This window comes from Cyanistes caeruleus, chromosome 2 (assembly GCF_971803275.1).
Source record: "Cyanistes caeruleus chromosome 2, bCyaCae1.hap1.1, whole genome shotgun sequence".
NCBI classification, from domain to species: domain Eukaryota; kingdom Metazoa; phylum Chordata; class Aves; order Passeriformes; family Paridae; genus Cyanistes; species Cyanistes caeruleus.
Genome location: NC_141702.1, coordinates 63,683,325 through 63,703,573, shown reverse-complemented (window position 1 = coordinate 63,703,573; position 20,249 = coordinate 63,683,325). Strand labels below are relative to the sequence as shown.

Below are 20,249 nucleotides of genomic sequence, written 5' to 3'. Positions count from 1 at the left end.
ACCACTCTTACCTGGCAGCTGTGGCCTTTATACTGCCAGTGATAGGCATAGGAGAAAGGGTAGTTCATTGATCAGGATAAACACACAAAAATAGGCCCCCTTCACAAGATCAAAACTCTTGGGATATTCTGAGGTGTTTTTCCCACCTGGGACTGGGATACTGGATGCTCAGCTCTTCTTCTGAACAGGCACGGCAGGGACTTTTGAGCAGCTATGTCAAGAAGATAGTGAACCTACTGAACAAAAATTATAAACTTACCCTGCTCATCTCTACCTGTCTTTTGGAGGCAATGAGTAGGCAGGGATATCTGGTAGAACCAAGACCTGGCAGTCCATGTGTCCAGGTTGATGCTTGGTTTGACAGCCTTGCTGAGACTTTGGCAGCAGAAATGCTTGTGCAGTCTGGGACACAGACCCACCACAGATATCCTCCAGATACCTGGAGATTTTACTGACAGAGGTGATGAAAGACTTTTGGAGCTGAAGGCAGTATTTGAGAGGACTCATGGAGACTTTCCTAGTGTGTAGATGTTGACTATGTTTCAGGTATAAATCCCCCCAAAAAATAATGCTGAGCATAATTTTGTGCACATGAGTTCATCATGGTGATATAATGTATGGTTCGTTCAGACGGGAGCCACAGGGGAGGAGTGGCTGCATAATCTTATCCTGCATACTTGAGTAGGAGGTTGTAGTGTAATAAGTACACCAAAAGAGAAAACCACAACACAAAAAAGTTATAATTTCAGATTATTTTAAACTGCAAAGGCCCTTTAAAATCTGGAATTAAAAGTACACTGGAGTGGTCCATTCCTTAGGCACCACATCTGACATACAGAGCAGCAAACCCGTCACTGATGGGAACAGATTCAATAGACTAAACTAAACTTGTTCAGTCATATTTCTGTGCTAACCCTTTCTCCCACATCAGTGATAAATACTTTTAGCATCAACCCTTGCCTGGTTCAGAAGGGTTGTTCTACCTGAGTAGTAAGAAAGACAAGGGGTTTAATTGAACTGCTGTTTCATTAACTCCCCTTTCCTTGACCATGCATGGTTATTTTGGAAAAGACTGCCTCTAGCTCTCAGAGGTGGGTTATTGATCTAGCTGTTCAATGCAGTAGGACACACATATGTACCTCAGAGCCCAGTCCTGCACCTACACAAATGTTATCACTTCTCAAGCTGTGGTCAAGCCAGCTCAATGAGGCTGCCCATGTTCAGCAGCTGCCTGCTGCTGCTGTCTGGTCAGAGCCATGGCTGTCCACCCACTGCCTCCCAGGCAGCCCAGCACCCTTGCCAAGGGCTCTTGCAGCCCTTTTCCACCAAACAGCTGCTGCAGGAAACCTGGTCAGCCCCATGTGGTTACATCTCCGTTTGTCAAGATGAATGTCAACTGGAAAAAAGCCTCTATGTATGTATACATATATCTATACTAAAAAACCTCTTGTACTGTCAGTCAAAGACAAATCTAAAATAAGAGCAGGTAATTTTGCTTGGGAGTTTTATGATGATTTCTTTTTGTACTAATCTTAATTTTAAAAAACATTCCCTCTGTCTAATACTGAAAGACAGTCTACAGCATGATATCCAGACTACCCCCTCCTCCAGCCTCACCAAAGTGAATGTTACGAATGCAAACTCTCCTCCCTCCCACTACCCCTGATCTCTGACAGAAATTATGCTTTTTGTTACTGGTTTGGCTGTTTTTTCCCCCAGATGAAGTTTTTTTTTGGGGTTAAGCTCTAGTACACATTCATATTGTTGGGCAGGAATTCAGATTTCCCCTGGTAAATTACCAGGGAAGGGGGAACCTTAGGTTTTGTTCTCTGTTTGTGGCTTGATGTCAAGGGATTCATATGAGCTCATAGAAATGCACATGATGAGTTAGTCCAGCTCCCAGCCAGTACTGTTTTCTAAAATAGTCACTACTGGCTGTCATGACAAGACAAGAAGGAGTCAAAATCCCCTTCTCATTTACAATGTAAAGCAAAGCCAGTGAGCTGGGGATCTGGTAAGAGGAGCACATCTCCGTTTGATGCTTTGTGCTTTGAAAACAATGCTTTTCCTACTGACCTCTGTCAGATATGCTGCTGAGCACTGTGGGGCAGAATTTGGTAAAGGCATGAAGTATGACATTGCATGAGATTGTCTACTCAGAGATCCCACATGCTAACATTATTTTCTACTGGACTCATTTAATTTCCTGTTGCCTGACACTGGTGAGAGAAGAGTGTAAACTGCTGGATAAATGTCTTGCTGCAAAGTCCAGTAACATTCGTATTCATGTAAAGCTGTAATAATTCAATTTGTTTCTACAACTTTACTTCAGGTGTTCTGTTGGGGACTTGGTCAGCTGTTGTACAAAAATAGTCTCTTATTTCTTTTATATGTTCTGGAGTGAAAATATGCACCCCCATTTACTCACACCTTCACAATGGGGAGTAGAATCAGAAAAAAAAATTAAAACTCACAGGTTGAGATAAGAACAGTGAAACAAATGATTAATAATATAACAAATAAATAATATCTAATAAATGAAACAAAATAAAATATACTGCTACTACCAAAAAACAAAATAATAATAATAATAATAATAATAAAAATAAAAATAAAAATAAAAATAAAAATAAAAATAAAAATAAAAATAAAAATAAAAATAAAAATAAAAATAAAGACAGAGAGAGAGGAATAAAACTTAAGAAAAGTAAGTGGTGCACGATACTGCTCACCACTGACCAATGTTCAGCCAGCCCCTGAGTAATGAGATATTCTGTAGAATAAATACAATGGAAATTTGGTTAGATAACGTTTAAAAAATAGTCTCTTACTTCCTTTTCTACATTCTGGAGGGAAAAGATGCACCTTTTAAATTTCTGCTGTTGGTACCCTCATGCCACAAAGGCATGCCTACCTGAACAAGCCTCATTCTTAAAGTCATTGCATTTAAATAGATGCATGTCTTGGTGGATTGCTACAGTTTAATGGGAACTAGGTGTTTTAGCCTTTGCTGTGGTCCTGAGTGCACTGCTACTTAAAAGACAACAAAAGTAGCTGAACTGATATTTCAGCATGATAGATTAAAGTTTATTTATCCTGTAATTTATTACCTGCAATGAGGACAAAGCTCCTTTTTTTTGGTGGGAAATGATATTGCATAGCTTTTTCACAGTCATGGGTATGTCTAGATCAGCCTACATTTGCCTAAAGGAAAAGTCATCATTTCCAGAGACATTTTTTTAAAAAGGGAAGTTTAGGCAGTTGTGATAGAACAATAAACGATAACCCCTGGCAGAGCCCTTCTCTTTGAAGGCTGGTGCCAGATCAGGTGCTTGGAGACAGGAAAGCCTGCGGTGCTTGCTGGCACTCCTGTGCATTTGAGTCATATCAGAAATGTGCACCATTAAAGTTCAAAATGCATTACTCACACCAAACATGTAGCTCAACCCCATCAGGCCCAGCCAAACCTAAGTCTATATGAATGTCAAATTTAACATATTCATCACCAGAATTTCTTCCTCTCGCTTTTTCTTTTGTGCACTCAGCAAAGAGGACCTAACAAGGTAGAATTTCTTGTCACCGGGCTTTCATGGTTTAATTAACCAGCTTTCAGTTCAGATAGCTTGGTGTTGCATCAGACCTTTATCTTTGCTCATCTCCTCTGCAAAGGGGCTGCACCAGCTTTCCACCCTGAGCACCATGATACACCGAATTTTCCTCAGAGTGGTAAGATTTTTTCTGAGGATTTGGTTGGTTTGTGCACCTGCACACTGTAAATTGACTTCCATCCACAATGTTGAGCTATATCATTGCCACATGTCTATCCTCTGATACAAGCTCACTTTCCCCTCCCAGAAGAGAAACTTGCCATCAGCTGGGATCAGGAGCAGTATGATCTTTAACGTACAGAACTCTGTTGTATTTTCCACATTTTCATGTGCTGAAGTGATGACACAGCATTTCCAGCTTTAGCCAACTTCCCAAGGTACCTGTGACTGCATTTTGCAGTGCAATGAGGTTTCTGCTTCACTGTTTTCCCACTATCATGCTGGTCTAGGTGCATCTTCGTTTGCTCCCACTGTTGAGCCAGCTCCTAGGGCATCATGTTCTTCTATTCCCTGAGGCTTTGCAAAAGATGAGGGTCACAAATACAGCTTCCTGAAAATTTCTAGTCCGTAAGGCTCCTCCTTTATGCTTGCCTTCTTTGTCTTGAAAATGGATTTATCTGTAGAAATGCAGAAGTCTGGCCATGCTCTGCAAAGTGCTGACATTCCCAATTTCACAGTATATTCTTTTTGAGTTAACAGTAAACTTCAAATGAAGCTCTCACCGAAGTCCAGCAGCAAACACAGCAGTTGTATCTCTTTTCTTCTTGTCAATAATGAAATCTCAGTCTGTAATAATATCTGTATTATAGCTGCCAGAGGTGTGCTTAATCTTTTATTTTAAGCTTAAACTTAATCTTTTAAATATGCTTTTATTTTAAATTATGTTTTTAATAACAGATATTTACAATATATGCTGTAATTCAGGGTGTAACTCAATATTTTCAGCTCCAGAGAAAGTTCAGCTAGATCACATTGTGATTTATTTTTCCCCAGCCAAAAAGACATATACTATTTAAAAATACTTGCTAATGCATAAAAGATTGACTAAATCTCTATTTTAATTCTTTAATGATGAAAATGTCATCAGCAGATAAAGTTAATCCAGAAAAGCCTACAGTAAATGGAAGATAAGCACAGGACATCAGAGGCATCATGAAAATGAGAAAATGATGAGTTTATAGGCACATGGAGCCAGTATATGTTTAAAATCTCTTTGTTTTGAGCTGGTTGAAGCAGAGGCAAGTAGACACAAGAAAAAGCACAAATGAGTGCTTTATTCTGAAACTGAATTAGAACAGTAGAGATAACATCAAGGGCTGTGTGGAAATCCCCTGGATATGTTTTGTCATATTTTCCAGTGAATTTCTGTGTATCAAGGGTAAGTGGATGACCACAGCTGGGGTAGGTTGTGTTTTGGTATTCCGCTTTTGTGGTGCAGACACGCAGGGTGGAATTCATCTCGGTTGTCTTACCCTTCCCTGACTGCCAGGAGTGTCCAGGTGATTAGTCCAGATGCAGATATTTACACTGTAAAGGTGACTCGTTTGATGAGCTGAATCTCACAACCCAATTCTAAGGAGATGTTTCCTCTTGGAGAAAGTTAGAAAATCAAGGCAACACACATTCCTGACTAATCAGTTTGATGCAGCAAATGACAGTGCCACTCAAAACTTATGGCAATGAGCACATCCTGAAATGAATGTGTGTTACGCTTTCAAATGCTTTGCGTTTCTGGGAAATTAACCTCTGACTTTTCCCATTTATATCTGGAAATTGGAGAATATCCGGAAATCTGGAATAAAATTGGAGAAATAGCACTCAGCTCTCCTCAATAGTTATGAGATTAAATTAATTGATGATTACAATGTGCACTGGCACTCTGAGGCGAAAGGTCTGATATGTAAATTACAGTAATTATTTCTATCTGCATTGCGGATGTACTCACTGCACACTAACAATCCCATAACTCTGGGATCAACTGAGACTCACTTTTTGGAGACAATTCCATTTTTCAGAAGTCACTTTGTCTTGTTTTCTTTCAGGTACTCCATGAGATATAGAGGAATCAAAATTAAATTTGTCCAAAGGGAGCATGTGAAACCACATGCATGTCTCTGAACTGGACAACACCTAAATATTAATGAATTACTATTCATTACCATTGTTTTATTACCATTCCCTTGGTTATTTTCACAGTGTTCTAGAAATGTATTTGAATTCTCAAAAAAATTCCTAGTTCAGGGCAAACATGTTGTCATTGTAGAAAATCAGACCAAATGAAGGTGTATTCAGGACAGGGCTGTTTGGAATAAGTGTTAATGGCAAGGCAGTTGTCAAAACCAGTATATCCTCTATGTGCATTAATAATGCATTCAAGAAAATAGAGTTTTCCTCTGTAGTTAATGGAATTGCATCAAAAATTTACCTGGCTCCATTATCGGTTTCTTCTCTGAAAAAACAAAAATCTGAATTTTTTTCAAACAACAAGGAAAAGTACTGAGTCACAATTTTCTGTACACCACTTGCAGCTGGCTGCAGATCAGTGTTCAGCTTATTTGAATCATAATACAGTTGAGATGTACCAGGGAATTTGTATCCGGCTTACACGGTGATTAATGTTATAAATTGGGGCAAATAGAGGACCCACTTGTTTACTCTGAGGTTTTCAAGGTTATCAAGGGAGATGAGAATAAACCACTGTGGCATGAACAAGGAAGTGAAGTGAGAAGTTCATCTAGCTGGCTTTTATCTGTTTCTGTTTTGACTTACTGACATAATCAAGGGATAAACACCCTCTTTGTAGTGGGAAAATATTCTTAATAAAGATAAAATTGTGATTTTAGTGAGACCTATCAAGAAACAGTTAAAAGTTTTAGAATTACTAAATTCTAAGCATGGGGGAAAAAAAAAATAAATTCAGCAATGAGAAATACAGGGGCAAGAAACACTTTTTCTGTTAGCTTACCAGGACTTCCCTAAACAGTTTTACCCCTGTAAAACTGTAAGCTCATATTGTGCTATTTTCTCACTGTGCCCCCAATTCTCTTTGTTGCTCTCAGGATGTAATACCCCACTTTGTACTTTCCTGTACTAAAGTGCATTTGTTTCAGCAGGTCTAGTTTGCTAATCCAGCTATTTTATGCTGTCTGACTCCTCTTCCTCATTCATATTTAGTTTTTTCCCAGTTTCTTGGGATCTTTGGTTTGTACCAAAAATATCAAGTAATGACTTGATATTTCCTTCCTGGACAGAGATGAAAATGTAGAATGAGATCAAATCTGGCACTGATCTCTGCAGAAAATAACTGAAGAAATCATGTGGTAAAGATTTCTTATGGCAAACATATTACTAATTATGCCAGGGTATCAGTTCTCAGTTTAATGGGCATGGGGTTTTTTACCAGCAAGAGTTTCTAGATATTTCTGTGCAAGAATTCTACAACACCAAAACAAATTCCTCACAAAAGTCTATGCATTTGCTTTTATGAACCAGGCCAGAAATTGACACCAGCAAAGCATGGAATCAGTTTATTAAAGAATTTTTTTTTTCTAATAATTAACATGGAATGACACTGGCTGTTTTCTTCTTCTTCAAGCAATTCTTGTAGGACTTGTGGGTGTAAGTTGCATTCAAGAAGAAGGGATGTTATTTACTTGTACCACATATGAACAATAATTTCCATTATATTTTCATTTAAGGGAAATGTTAGATACAGAATCAAGATGTTTGCTGAACATTTTGTCCTATGCTTAGAATTTTATTATCTCTAAAGGACAATGACTGATATTAATTTGATTATAAAAATCCTTTCTTGCTTTTACATTTCCCTCCATGTCATGCAGGCACAATTCAGATTTGGGAAGATATACAAAATGTTCCTAAAGTCATCCTTGTACTAATATTCATGTTCTGATAAAGAAGAATTCATTGAAAAGGTTTAATCATTTTACGCAGTCCATCGACCTTCAGTTCTGAGCTGTAAGAAGTTTTGACTTCAGACAAAAATTTACGTAGGGAGATCACCTACAGTATAAATGCTCTCCAGTGTCATTAATCTTCAGTATACCCAGTGTACCTATCTAATCCACAAGAAAAACAAGCAAAATCAAACCCTTGAAAAAGTTTCATACTAGGGAAAATTTTTTTACCTATCTCAGTGGAAAAGGTGTAAACCACCCTATCTCTTGGCATCTGAAGTTAGACTTCAGGGAGTTTCAATCCCCATATGTGGGAGAGACATCTTCATGCTGTAAACAAGTCAGATGTCAAAAGAACAAATGGATGACACACAGGGTGCTGCTTAGGGTTCAACTGTCAAGTTTTGGCATTATGTGGCAATGGAAAAGTTCCCTACTCCTACATGTCTGCACCCTCCACGCAACTCCTCTGCTGAGCTGCTCCAGCACAGCTGAGGGGAAGACATTTTGCTCCTTCAGTCTGGAAAATGTGATGCTCTTTATTTTTAATTCTACACAATTGCTGTGTTGTACCAGGGGTAAATGAACTGCAAGCACAATATGAGAAAATGTTGTGATGTTAGTTTCCTCCATCAGATCACTGCAAATTTTTAAGAACACAGCATTAATTAAAAAAAAGTACTAAGATTTAATAGAAACACAAGTAAAGAACGTAAAGTATATTTGCTACCAGAAGAAAAAGTGCCATGTAAGTGAGAATTAAATAGTTACTGGATTATCTTATATGCAGAATGAGAAAAAAAAAAAAAAAAAGCTTAAGAAGAAATTAAATATTTTTATTTTTCTAATTAAAATAAATAAAGTATGACAATTTTAGTAGAGCAATAAGCATCAGCCACTATGCTATGGGGTGCTCTGTGGTGACTAGAATTCAGTATGGCTACACCTACACTTGTCTATATGCTTGCTGAATGCTGAGGCAGGTGGCTAGGTTCCCCTTGTCCAGCACAGACTCTTTGTGAGCTCAGCCCAGATTCAGGCTGTGTTCAAATGTCATGAGTCCCATCAGCAGCCCTTCCTGTCAGGATCCCAGGCATGGTGCTGCCATAGAGCAGGTGAGATATGTGGCAGCTCACCTAGACAGAGCGTAGAAAAGCCCATCCCCAGAAGAGAAAAGAAAACCCCTTCTTTTATAGGGGATATTTCTTTCTCTGGGAAAGAAACACACCCTAGCCCCACTCAGTGGTGGGCTGGTGTTGGAGCTGGCCTTGGACATAATCCAAGGGAAGTCTGTTAAGACTTTAACTCAAGAGAAACATCCTTTTGGAGTTCCCTGTTATTCTCAGCTCCAAGAACTTTAATTTGCAGCATGGAGGACTAAGGATACCTCAGGAACATTTTCCTTCATCACATTCATGCCTGATAGGTCTGAAGAGGAATCTTCCCCTTTGGAGGCTCTGTTCTGGGGAGAGTCATGAGAGGTGCTTTTACAAGGTGGTATGCAAAGAGGGGGTTTCCCACTTGTGACCACAGGAGATTACCATACTGCCTGCATAAAAAGAGTTAGTTACAACAACAGCACATATTGACTCAGGCCAGAGTGCTGGGCAGAATCTGGGTGAACCAGCTGGGGGTCCATACAAGCGCCCAGCTGTTTGGGCAGTGTGGTGGTGCTGGGAGAGCACAGCACACCTCTGTGCACCTGGCACCCGGTCACCTCACCTTTTTCCATGTGAGGAACTTCCTCATCCAGGAAGCAGGAGGTCCTTCTAAGCAGGACTTCCATTTTTAACTCATCTTCATGCATTTTGTATGCCAGCAGACACCAGCACTGCCACTTTACTATGAAGTCCCTATGTTTGTAAGTTGAGGCATTTCCTGGCAGGGTACTCAGGCAGGTCAGGGCATCCATACCTGTAATACCCTGAGTGATCCCTGAATGCAAGAGCCAGAGCATTCCCCTTGGGGTCAAAGCAATATACAAAACTGGGAAAGTCAGCTCATTGAATCCTATTTTTACCCCAAGTTCAATGAAGCTCCCATCAGTTCCCCTCATATCACACAAAATAACAGCCCAGGGTCTTTAAGGTACATGACAAAACCTCTTGAAGTCTCTTTGCTGCTTCCTTAAACACAGTCTTGGCTGAATCTGCTGGGGTTTTTTTTAGGTTTTGTCACATTTTCTGTGAATTTTAAAAGCATACGTCTCAGAAAGTCCCCAAACAAGTGTGTTTCCAGCATGGGAGGAAGGAACACCTCAGCAATGTTTCTCCTGCCCAACACAGCCATCCGCCCCAATCCAAAATGTGCAGTGAAGCATGAGTTAGATCTTAGTTTCTAACCACTGACATTGCCCCAGTCATCCACAAATAGACAAGCTTTTTTGCCATTAAAGTCTGGTTCATCCATTCATCTCTTTTCAAAAAGATTGTGTAGAGAGCTGGAGGCATGAATGTGGATGGACACATTTACACTGCACCAGTCACTTCGGGCAGACCAAGGTGCAAAGCTCTTTCTTTGCCTTGCTCACAGCAACTGAATCAAGGTATCTGTGCGCTAAATAATTCCAGGCTTTGAAATTTCAAGAGAACTGTAATTACAGATTTAAGAGGCAACATTTTGCAGCAGTAATTTTTCCTGAAAAATTCTGTTCAGGGTGAAGAAAGAGAAAGCAGACCATTTTGTTGCTATGCTGTTTTTTGGAGTTTTTTTCAGACTGCAGATTATCATTGTAAAGTTATCTCTGTCAAAGCAACACAAGGTTTTTCCAACACCATTGTACATAACGTCAATGTCAAAAACCTTAAGTCCTTGCCTGGCACAATACAATATTACTGAAAGGCTGGATAAGAGGACAGGGTATATTTGCATTGTACCTTGCCTTCCTCCATAACTAACGTAAGTTACTTAACCAAAGAAACCAGTAACAGGAAAATGAGGTCTTGCTTACACCATTATTTATCTTGTCACCAGAACTAAGTTTATCATGTCAAGATTATTTCAATTACAAAGCCATCATCTCACTGAATAACAGTGAGAAACAGGAAAAGATAAGTCACACCACACCCAGAAACTTCTCTTGCAGGTGATTTTTTTCCAGTCTTCAAATATTCACATTAGTCCTCTTCTATCTTAATCAAAGACCATGTGAAAATCTTAATTAAAAAATTTACCCTTAAATACTCATACTGTATGAGTCTGCCTTCATACCCATCAGCATTGCAGTACGTGGACCCCTCTCAGCAGATCTCCCCCTGTCCCACCTCCTCTGCCCCTCCAGGCATGAAGCAATGGGTGGGACGATGTTCCAACAGGCCACATCTCAGCTCCCCTGCTACTTTGCTTGGACTCTCTCCAGAGAAATATTGCTACAAAAGCATATTTTATTTCATTTGATCAATACCCACTTGAGTGTAATGGGGATTACTTCACCAGATGTTCCCTACTTTTCCCCTGGGTATTAATTATGCATATCCTTCCCCACCTCTTCTCAGTAAGACACAGGGGAATCTAGCCACTGGTGATGGCTTATCTGCACAGATTTCACATGGTTTGTCATCACAAGATAGGGTTTAGTAGATTGTGCAGCTTTTTGTTAGACTGTGTGGTTTATTCTGGTTTCTGTCACTTCGCTTTCTTTTGTCCAGAGTCTAGAATTTCCACAGACTGATGTTTTAAAAACAAATTCTGCAAAATTTAGGTGATATCTTTCCTCCTTAAAGTCTCTCTACTGAAAATCTAAGTTGGAAGTATTTAATGGTTCATTCAACCTCTTCCTTTCCCATGTGAAAGTAGTTCTAGTTCTTCAGACACTTTATCTAAGTACTTTTCACAGTTCTGTGTACCTTAGGTGGAAACACTCATACATAAGTCTCAATTATTCTTTAGTTCAGTTCATGATGAGTTGTTTTAGATACACTGTTATCTCCAGCCACATCTCTCAAAGCAACATGAAAATATTGTCATATTTTTTCAAAGCGTCACAGGTACTTTCATACATTTCAAAAGTGATTGTGGCCAGAAGATGTCAAACAGGAAGCAGGCTGGAGCAGCACATCCTGCACACTCATCTGGTGTCCTCAATGATGCCTTCAGTTCCCACTGTTCCACTGTCTTCCAGGGGCTGGTGGAGCCCCAGAGCTTTGCTGTGTGCATGGTCTCCCGTCTGCTCTGGCATCACCATGTGTCCCTGATGGTGCTTTCCAGTGGCAGAGACTGTGCCGGGTGACTCGGCTCAGGCATCAGGGCAGTGCCCGTGGTCGGCACAGCTGCTGTCGTGCAGTGAGAGTTGTCACACTGGCAGCTAAAATAAGTTTCCTAGTGGGCAGGTTCTCCTTCCTAGTTCCTCTTTTAGCCTTATCTTTTTTTGCCTTCCCCTTGCTTGTCACAGCCTTCTCCTGCCCGCTTGGCCAGCAGCTGGCCTGCCTGCCTGCCTGCCGCATTTCATCTTCCCCTCTGCAAATGAGCCCTTTGCCCTGTCCCAACACCGCCTTTCCAGCACCAATCCTTGCTGGGGCACCCCGCGCTCCGCAGCCGCCCTGGGAAGCCCGCAGCGCTTCACAGCGGCTGCCCGTCTCTACTGCATCTCAGCGCTTCTCTCCCTCTTTAAGAAGGTGTGGCATCAAAAGGGAAGAAGCGTTTGCCTTCGTTCTAGGAGGTTATTTAAGGCTGCCTGTTGCATAATTAAGAATGTTTCCACCAAGGGATTAGCAGCCTACCCAGCTGTATCTTTTTTTCACCACGCGCTTGGGAGCACACCCGATCTTTTGCTTTGCGCTGAGCCATTTGTACTTCTCCCCAGGGCTTCTTTTCAGTGGAAAGGGCCGAAGGCATGCTTGTCTTCTGGGAAGAGCCATGCAAAGGCCCCCGGAAAGGCTGGCTCCAGGTGGGCTGCATCCATTCCCTCGCCCCACATGGGACAGGCAGAAGGGGCTCCATCTCAGCTGGGTAAGGCAGGGCTGCTTCTCGCACTGCCCCGCTGCTCTGTGCTTCAGAGAACGTGATGTGAGTGTACTTCACCTTGTCCCTTGCTAGCCAGAACACCCAGCACTGCAGCTGCTCTGGCACAAGACGAGGTTTTATTTCTAATCGTAAAAAAACAGGGGACTTTGCTACATAATGGGCAACAAAAGAAGTAATTCTCTAGACTTCCAAGAGAAACAATCTAGTCGTCTGTAACCCTTTCTATACCTACCTTTTCTGAGGTATCCCCTCCCCTGAGGCATGCAGGTGCCATCTCTCCCTCTTCACTCAGACTGTGCAGCGTGTTTCCACGTGCCCCACGGAGCCAGTGACCCACACGTGTCCTTCGAGAGCTGCTGTGCTCTGCTTACATGGTCAAGGCTAAAAGTGGCACAAGTCCTTGGGAGAATTATTCCCTTAAGAACCACTTCCTGACATTTAAATATGTTTTTTTCTGGTTTTTGTTGGGGTTTTTTTGGTGGGGTTTTTTTTGTTTTGTTTTTGTTTTTCCTGGCTTGAGAAGTAACATAGCTACTGTTTGTAAATGTTTCCTCCCTCTTCAATAAAGTTCTCCATGTCTTTCCAGTATCTGCTGAAAGGAGAGGAAAATATCACAGGCTCCAGTAGTATAGTGCATTATAGAGCTCAATAAAACATGATATTAATCCATGCATTATCGAGCTCAATAAAATATTCACATACCACAGCAATGAGCAAGATACAGCAAAGAGGGTACAGCTTCATCGTCAGAGCTTCATGAGAAATTTTACCCATGTTTCTTTCTAAATGCAAAAAAAAAGAGGGATGATACACTCTATATGAATCAGGTAAACAACCCATACTTCCCCGAGCACCTAATTTACAGACTGCACTGTGGTCAGCTTGAAGGAGGCAGACAGTCAGTGACAGCTTTCCCATTGAGCAGAGCCACTTGGAAATCCTCAGGCTCAAACCCATCACTCTGAGGGCTGGGTTACCAGCGCAGCAAAGGAAGGAACATTTACCTAAGCATCCTCATTCATTGATTAAAACAACAAAAAGAGAAGACCAGAGAGGAATCTCTTCTTAAATTTCATGCAAATTTCAGTGTTGAGACTGGAAATGACCCAAAGGGCCACTAATACTTTTACTGTCCCAAGGGGTATCACAAGCCAGGTAAGATGTTGCTTGTCAACACACTTCAATTCTTCCATAAAGAAGGCCCTAGAAAACCCCACAGCTACACTCTGCCTCTCTGCCTGCAGTTTTACAGCTTGACATTCTTTTCCTTAGGAAGGTGTTACCTTCACCCACTTTCAGAAAACTATGCAGAAACTGACCTGGCCTTACTTGCAGCTTGAAGTCTTACACTGCCATCCTTAAAATCTAGTTTCAAGAAGCAAGCCTGGATTAAGACCACAAGCTTTCCAAAAAAGCTTCCCCTTCACTTCAAACCTTGATTGCTGGTGGAACAATCCAATACCAAAGATAGTAAATGCTTAAAACTACAAATACAGAGCAGCACAATACAGGGGTATTGTGTGTGGTTGAATAAGGGGAAGTACTTGACCTTGTGGCACCCTTAGTTCCAGATGAGCAGTCCTGAGCCTTTTGAATCAGTATCTGACAGCTTGCTTTTTCATCAGTGTTCATCCTTGAGGTTATGTGTCATATTTTTAACAAGATAATAATAACTTCATATGAACATTTGCTGATGGGTATTGATGACAGCTGCTAAAGCAATGCAGAACAAGCAGTATGTACCCAGAAGAACCATGCTACAGCTGCTGTGGCCCCTTTAACTTTAAGCCACAGAGAGAAAGAAGGAAAAGGTGAACAAATTATTCATTTTATGGAGAGAGGAAATAAGCATTGGAGTTTAGTTTCCAAGGAATATAGCATTTAGATGAATCCTTTCTAGAGGCCTGTCTTTGAGTAAGATGATTTTGTGAGTTTGGGAGGATGTGTGGCAGTTTTTAATTCTCCCACAATTTTCTTATATAACCTAGACAAGTCATTAAACCTGTCAATGCTTCAATTGTTGGTGTTTTTTTTAAATAGCATTCCCAGTAACACTGATCTGCATAACATTTTCATACACTAGATCAGGTGTTTAAGATATTCTATACAAATGTCTATTATATATGCACACCCCCTCCCATCTTCTAGTGCTGGTGCAGCAAACAAAAATCACTCCCACCTCTTGAAGGTACGATGTTTCTATAAGAGAAGGAGATGGCCAGAAACAGACTCATAGCTGACGAGCACTAAAGGGAGGCTCATAATCACAACTCACTTTCTATTTGGCGTCACAATGGGCAGTTTCATCCAGGACTGACTAAACAGATGCAAGATTAGTTTGACAGCTTGTTAAGAAATCCATCATTTCCCCATTTTAGAAGGCTGCAACTATGTGTTATCTCCAAATTTGCATGAGTCTTGCTCCTGTTACTAGAAACAACAGACAGAACTTAGGACTCTTACTGGCAATTGACAGAAATGGACAAAAAGTTAATTAATAAATCACCACTTGGGGTAAGAAAAGTCTCTAGAGTATGCTTGTGTAACATTTTATTTGCATACTTTGAAATTTATTCTGATTTATATTGGCATGACATTGATAAATGTTTGAAAGAGTTTTGCACAATTTTGATTAAGTTCTGTAAATAAATTTGTAGTTGCCAGTTTAGATGATACACCCTGGAGAAAGAGTCTTGTTTTTACTGAAAGACTAAGATGAAGGTTAAACTTTGATTAAACTACTTCACCCTCAGAAAAATCTCATTATTGACACTTTCAGCTGACCTTAGTAGTTTTATTTTGAATATTGTAGCTAGTAATGTAGATTCATCTCACTACTGGTGAGAGAAAGGTGAGAAAAGGTGTAGCAGAAGGTTGTCTTCATCAGGGAATTTGTGACAAGATTTTGAAGACAATTGTCGTGGTCAACAAGATACACCAATCCCTGTCTGTGGGACAGTTATTTCAGTAGCTATTGCCTGGCCTGCCTGCCATTCTCCATCACTGTTTCTTCTTAACCCTGGCAGCACAAATCAGAGTTCCCACTCTGCAGCTCAGCCTTGCTGGGCAGAGAAGGTTTGTGGTCCACATTATTCTTCCAGAAAACCCCAGTGATTAACCCTGTGATGTGCTTACTGCTTACATGTCACTGTTTTATGTTAGGAAATAGGAACCTAATTTAAAGATTTTATCAGACACAGATACAAAAGCAAAAATTTCCTATCACTGGTCACTCATCTCAATGCTTGACAACTGGGATGCAGCATTGCTTCAGCTCAGACAGAACTGGCTTGAACTTTGGCTCCTTTTCTAAGATGAACCCACAGTTTTCACATTTTAAATATACAAGGAACTGTTAAGGATTTTCTATTAAAGACAAACAACAACAAAAAAAACCCCTTACTCATATTTTTCTAATCTATGTAGAAATAAAACAGCTGTTTTACAAGGGAAAAAAAAATCCTTAAAACAAGTAATTTAGTTGTCTGACCAAGAATGAGACAGTTCAAGGAATCATAGATGGAAAAAACTTGCCATACTGAAGTCAATGACGGATTTTCCTCATCTGTCTGTGAGGCCAGATTTCCATATTCTGCTTGTGAAATCAGCCTGGGTATCATAACAGTTCTAAAAAGCAGGTAGTCAGGAAGAAAATGCATTAGAAAAGTAAATATCATACAAAGTGGCTGAAAAAAAACATAACACAACACTTCAGAATTAAAAAGAAGCAATGATATCAAAGCAATATTCACAATACCATGACAGTTCTGCCAAAATACTGTTTCACAGGAAGTGAGAAACTCATGACATAATCAGATGATCTGCTTAAAATTCTCACTTAAAACAAATAACACTGAAACTACAGATTTTTGTTAAATTGAAATTTCTGTGTGAATCTGAGCTAGAGTAATTGCAGACCTAGATTTCTTCTACTGAATTTTTATCAATTATATAGAGTTCTTTGGTGGCAAGTTCAATATTCAATAAAAAAAATTTCAAAATCTTTTGTGGAAGAAATTCTTCAGCCTCTCTTAGTAATTTTAAATTTTCTTTCTCTAAGATTTTTAACATAAGAATTTGGTTTTTAAATTGTAATAGAAAAAAGCCAATGATTAATATGCAATGTTTATTACTTATTCTGCATGTTTTATTTCCCCTTTCAAATAGGGCAGAGTACAACTTCTGCACACCCTTGCAGAGGCACTGAAGAAATTCCAGATGTGCCCAGGCTGCTCCCAAGGCTGTAGAAATGTTGTGAACCCTTTCCAGTGCACCCAAGGGCAGGTCCTTCACAGCTGTCATTAACAGAAGGTTCAATAACAAGTAGACAGACTAGGTATTTCTTTTCCATGATTTCTAGAGGGAGTAGAGACTAAGGAGGAGGCAAAATGAGGGAGAAGAAGCAGAGGGAACATGAGGGTCAGAGAAAGGGGGCAGAGGTGGAATACTTGAGCTCCATAAGGGAGCCCATGCATCTGGCCAGCAGCTTATGGAGGATGCACACTAGAGAACATGAATATTCCTGAAGGACTGCAGCTTGTAGATAGAGAGCCCACATCAAAACAGATTTTTTTCCTGACAGCAACTGCAGTTCATGGACAAATCAGTGGAGCCGAGGAAGTGTGAGGAGGAAGGACCAGCAGACAGAAACCACTCTGTACTGATCATATCCACCCCTGCCACTCTGCATCATTTGGAGTGGGTAGAAGAGTCTGGATTGAGGGAGTTGAGACTGGAGAAGTGGACATGAAGGGTGTTGTTTTAACGTTCTTCTTTTTGTTTTCACTATTTTAGTTGGCAATAAATGGCACTGATTTTCCCTTAAGTAGTCTGTTTTGCCCAGAACAGCAATTGGAAAGCACTGTCCCTGTCTTTATCCTGGCCCATGATCTTTCTCATTCTATTTTCTCCCTGTGTCCTACAGGAGAAAGAGGGGAGGAAGGAGGGAGTGAGCAGCTGGGTGGGTATTTGGCTGTTAGCCAACATTAACCCACCACAGCCTTCTTTTGGCATCCAAGGACTTCTTTGTGGGAAGGGGCAGAGATATCATACTTTTGCATTACTCTTCCTCTGCCATCCAGAAGCATGGCTGGCATAGCCACTGACAGACCGGTGCTCCATATCTGGGATTTCTAGCAGCTTCTCAGACTGGGTCAGGGGTGTCTCCCCTTTGTTCTGGCAGGAAATGTCATCCTTGCCTCTGTTAGAATCAGGCTGAGTCTAGCATTAGGGGACAGCTCAGGACCTACATGCTCAAGCTCCACGCTGTCCAAGCTGTCCTGCTCCAGCTGGTTTTGTGAAGAACTTCGTCAGGGTGGGTTGCCTCTTTGGCCTGTCCACATTAATTTTACCATGAAAAGACTAATTTATTTTATAGAAAATGATACTGCAGCCTTGATAGGGGTTATAGCAGAAGGCACGTGTGGCCTTTTGTTGCTGAATACAGCCATCTAGTGGCTACAGCTCGTTTCGTTTTCAAAAGAGAGCCGTGCCAACAGAAGACCAAGAGAATGGCACAGAAAACTTCCTTCCTCGTACCTCACACAGAGGATGTCTTCAACCTGGATGTCTTGGCCCTCTTGGCCACTCGGCCATCTCAACTTGTGGCTATTGCCAGACTTTCTTTTAAAAAAGAGCCATAGTAAGGTCGAGGGACTGAAGGTCCATCAATACCAAATGGGTAATGCCTGACAGAAATGGCAACAGTTCTTGGATTAATTCAGTATTTATGTGAACACATAGCTATAAAAACCCCATACACAAAAACTTAGCATCCTGGTGTACATTTGATCCTTTTCTTTCACACATAACAGGTTCATTTCCGAAATAAAATACTTGGTTACTTATTTTCTAAAAAAATTCCTAGGCTATTTTAGCATTTCCACTTTGGTTCAGAGAAATGTTGACTCGAGAGTCTTAAAAGAAATGCACAAAAACTGAAATAAAAAAGAACACAAGTATTTAACAGCCTTATTTCATATAAATTGCTTCACACATCCTAAACAGGCCATGTGGGAACACTTACTCTTCAGCTAATAGTCAAATCACGAAATAATAAAAATGAGCTGCAGAAGAAACTGCAGAAATGTCTGACAAGTAATTAAATCATGCCCACGCACCATGCAGAGGATGGCAGTGTGAGGAATGGGTGGATTTCAGCCAGAGAAAAGGAACAGCAGTTGTGATCACTATGCCCAGCCACAGGTCCCCCAGTGCTCCACTGCCTATGTGCTGGAGGAGCTATTTAGGAGCTACAAAGCTGTAGCACCTCCGAGCAACGCGTGAAAGGAGGCAGGACTCCCCCCACTCCATCTCTTAATGCTGTTTGCTTTAACCAGGGACATGCACTGCAGTCTAGATCTTAAAGTGTCAAAAATAAAATTAAACAGAGTAACTTTTAGCAGCTATGTGTGTATTCTCATGCCAGTGCAGTTTGCTCTACCTTGTGTGGCAATCTGTCTAGAGAAACAAATCAGCATTTTAATATGGGTGCATACTAATGAGCCAAATCCTTTTTTAGCAGATTATAGACACATCATGAAGACAAGCCCTTTCAGGCACATGTTAACATAGAACATATGGCTTTATACATATGGATTTATATATATGGATTACTTGGGTTGTAAGAATGTAGAAATCTAGGCTCAGAGGAAGCATTCCAGTTCCCTGGTTTAACCTCCTGTATCACATCAGCTATTTGTTTCACTGTCAGCCTTTTCTTTGATTGCAAATGAGTGTGAATATTATTCCTGCAATGGGAAATAACAAATTATACTGAGCTGAGAACATCCGACAATCCTAAGAACGTATTACGGGTACAGCGTGATCCTTACATCCAGATTTCCAGTGAGAAGGAAGGATTCAGGGCCTTCCTGTTGAAAGTTCTTCTATTTTGTGCTATTTAGTGTCACTGAGCTTTCAAGCATTATAAGGCTGGCTGGGCACTGACCCCACAGGTGTCTGAGTGTGTGCTCACCTCCTGAATAAAGCTACAGCCTGAAAAGCTACAGTGAGAGGTGTCACAGCCCACAGCTCCTCTGAGGACAGGGTTCAGCTGCTGGGCTCTTCACATGCAGCCAGACTACGGCATCTCCCTCATCCTGGGGAGAGGTCACCGATCCACGCGTCTGTCCCCACCTGGGGAAGGCTTGGCTTTAAATCCAAGGTACTCCTGGGACCGCGTCCCACGTTTCGTACGAGTAGTGTGTGGCTATCAAGAGGACAAGGCAGTTTCCAAGCTGTTGTCTGGCTGCTGCTAATCCCTTCTTTTAGGCAGATGAGGGCAGGGAAGCCAGGATGGCCGCTCGGGAGCCCAGTGGCTGCCTGGAAGGAGCGCGGTTCCACCGGCCCGCGCCCGTGGGAGCTGCTCCTGCCCGGGCCCTCGTGCTGCTTAACACTGCACAGGGAAGCCAAAAGCTCTGCCCGCTGCCCTGCGGCCGTGGGAAAGGCCCAGCCTCGGGCCAGCTCTTCCCCGGCCGATTGCCCGAAGCGGGAAGGCATATGCCGGCTTTTGCTCCGCCTTTGCCTCGGTGCTGAGGCGGGCCCGGCTGGCGAGGCCCGGCCCTGCCGCGCCCTACTCGGCCCTGCCCCTCCCTGCCGGGGCCGGGGCCCCCGCGGCTGCTGCGCCGCCGGGCACCGGCAGGGGGCGGGCACCGGCAGGGGGCGGGCACCGGCAGGGGGCGGGCACCGGCAGGGGGCGGGCACCGGCAGGGGGCGGGCACCGGCAGGGGGCGGGCACCGGCAGGGGGCGGGCACCGGCAGG

General features: G+C 41.8%; 1 long non-coding RNA gene across 1 annotated transcript; it reads right to left on the bottom strand.

Annotated features, from left to right (window-relative positions):
* Positions 1 to 10,204: 10,204 nt before the first annotated feature.
* On the bottom strand, positions 10,205 to 20,088 carry LOC111945141 (uncharacterized). Its single transcript, XR_015283304.1, has 4 exons — positions 19,321 to 20,088; positions 16,027 to 16,114; positions 13,190 to 13,269; positions 10,205 to 13,076 (listed from the first exon to the last, which is right to left on the bottom strand). It is a non-coding gene; the product is annotated as an uncharacterized LOC111945141 (long non-coding RNA).
* Positions 20,089 to 20,249: the final 161 nt, after the last annotated feature.